Source organism: Propithecus coquereli, unplaced genomic scaffold, assembly GCF_000956105.1.
Source record: "Propithecus coquereli isolate 6110/MARCELLA unplaced genomic scaffold, Pcoq_1.0 Scaffold228, whole genome shotgun sequence".
In the NCBI taxonomy this organism is placed as follows: Eukaryota; Metazoa; Chordata; class Mammalia; order Primates; family Indriidae; genus Propithecus; species Propithecus coquereli.
The window spans coordinates 3,663,982-3,666,927 of NW_012147819.1; positions in this window are offsets into that span (position 1 = coordinate 3,663,982).

Genomic DNA, 2,946 nt, shown 5'->3' on the forward strand with positions numbered 1-2,946 from the left:
TTTTTTAACTGAGGTTTGCCTTCCGACCATAGGTCCTGTTTATTGACAACCCACTGAGTCAGAAAATTCAAGTGTGGCAGCCATCCTTTCGCCAGGATAATTGGTACTGAGAAAAAGCCATTTGAACTAAACTCACTTCGTAAGCTCCCATCAACAAATATTTATTGAGCACCTACTTGATGTCAGGCATTGTTCTAGTAATAAGGATACATTGGTGCATATGTAACTAAGGAGATGAAAATCCCCACTCTCACAGAGCTGGTAGTTTAGTGAGGAGAGCTATCCAATAAAATGACTACAGGCTGGGTATCCCTTATCCAGAATGCTTGAAACAGGAAGTGTTTTTGATTTTGATTTTTTTTTTAATTTTAGAATATTTGCATATACGTAATGAGCTAGCTCATGGATGAGACCCAAGTCTAAACACCAAATGCCTTTATGTTTCATGTACAAGTTGTACACATAGTCTGAGGTGATTTTATTCAATATTTTTAATACACATGAAACAAGACTGTATTTTGACTGTGACTGGTCACATGAGGTCAGTTGTGAAATATTTCACTTATGATGTCATGTCAGAGCTCAGAAAGTTTCAGATTTGGGAGCCTTTTGGATTTTCGGGCTAGAAGTGCTCAACCTGTACAAGTGTTAAAGGACAATAAAACAGGATAAGGAGAGTCACCTGTGAGGGGTGTTGTTGCCATTAGGAGTAGGCTGGTGGGGACAGGCCTTGCTGATGAGGAGACATTTGAGGGAAGACTTGGAGAGGAGAAAGTGACCATGTGGATATTCAGATAACTGGGGGAAGAGAAGCTAAGAGAGAAGGAATAGTCAATGCCAGGGCCTTAAGGTGGAAGTATGTGTGGCATATTCCAGAAACATAAAGAAGTGAGTGTGGACGAAGTGAAGAAGAAAAGAGGGAAGAGTAGAATATGTGATAAGTAAGGAACACACAGGTTGTAAAGGTTTTTAGGTCAGTTAAAACAGAGATGAGAATCATGTATTAAATAGTAGTAAAAAAATAGTTTTTAAAAAGGGGATTGAAAAGTGAAGACAAGTATCTTCTAATTCTTAGAATAAACACTATAAATTACATCGATATGTGGGGATGCAATTTTTTTCATCAAATTTGCTAAATAGCACATGTAGCTTCTTCCTTCAACTCTGTATTAGATATGCATTACTGCATAAAAGATATAACCCTCAAACTGAGCATCTCAAAAATAATCTAATTTTTTAACTCACACAGTTTTCTGTGGACCAAGTGTCTGAGGACAGCTCAGCCCAGTGGTTCTGGCTCAGAGTCTCTGATGAGGCTGCAGACCAGCTGTTGCACATGGCTGTAGTCATCTGAGGGCTAAACAGGGTTGGAGGATTTGATCTCAAGTTCGCATGGCTGTTGGCAAGAGCCCTCAGTTCTTCTCAGGCTTTTGGACAGAGGTTCAGAACCTCAGCAGAGGGCTGGGCTTTTGCAGAGCACCGCTTATATTATGACAGCTAACTCCTGAGATTGAGGGGATGGGCCAGGGAGTGACTGAGATGGACGCAGCAGTGTCTTTTATAACCGAACCTTGAAACATACCATCTCTTCTGCAATTGGTTACAGACCCAGCCTGGTACAATGTGGGAGGCGGGAATTACACCAAGGTGGGGCTCGTCCAGGGCCATCTCGGAGGCCAGCTACTACAACCTCACACTCGACGATTGCAGCCCAATAACAAACCTGGTCATTTTTTTGTGTGTGAAATACTCTAGGACTATTTCCACAAATGTCTCTCAACCTTTCTGACATTCAAATCCTTATTGATTGTTGTTTTTTATCTTGTTAAGGATTTTCTAGGTTTTCTTCAGTTTTTAATCATGCTACTTCATTTTTAAATGGCTTCACTCTGGAGTTATTTTGTTTGTTTTTATTTTTACTTAATACACATTCATGTGTTCTATTATGATTGACCAAGCATTGTGCTAAGTATTTTACAAATATTAACTTTCATATTCATAACAAATCCTTGTAGTAGATAGCATTATCATTTCTATTGTATAGATGGGGAAACTGAGGCACAGGAAATATACTTGCTCAATGTTATGCATCTGGTACCTGGTGGATCTCCTATTTGAATCTGGTAGTCTGGCGCTGGTCCATGCTATGCTGTCCCTACAGTTCTCATCATCACTTTTATATACTTCACAAAATCCTGCACCTTCTCAAGATATGTAATAATATTATTGCTCTGTTATCAGTGAGCACTATAATTAAATGAAATATCATAAACTTCATATAACCAGCTAAAGATTGTCAAGTATTTTGAAACATAATCTGAGAATTATGCTAGGGTGCATCTTGGGAAAATGTTTGAATGGATACTAATTTTATAAGAGATTAGTCGTTTAGTGAGTGGTTCCATGATATGAAGAATTTTGCATTCCTGTGCAACCTCACGACTGTAGGGTTTCAGATATTGAGTACACTGATAAGAAGGAACTGTGTCTGTATCTCTAATCTTTATAACAACACCGCAAGGTGGGAATTATTGTTCTCACTTTATACATGAGAAAACTGACGTGTATAATGATTAAGGGATTTATTCAAGATCCTAAGCGGCCATGGTGAGATGTCAATTGAGCTATCAGACGAGCTCATGCATGTTTTCCCAGCTACACCCGGCTGCCCTCAGCTACTCCAAGGCCTATCTTCTTGATTGTTATTACTATTTTTATTTTATGTTGACTTTTCTTTATTAATCATACCTTTTGAAGAGCACTAGAAGCTTTTCATGTTCTAATTTAACTTACAGAAAAGCATGGCATTTAGTCATGCACCTGAGTCATTGTATTCTCTCTGAGTCAAATTGTTTATTTTTTTCTCTTTTAGTTTTTCTTTCTATAGTATGAGAAAGGACATTATTTCTCCATGCAATTAATTAGCTAGTGTCTGATTGTAAGTAT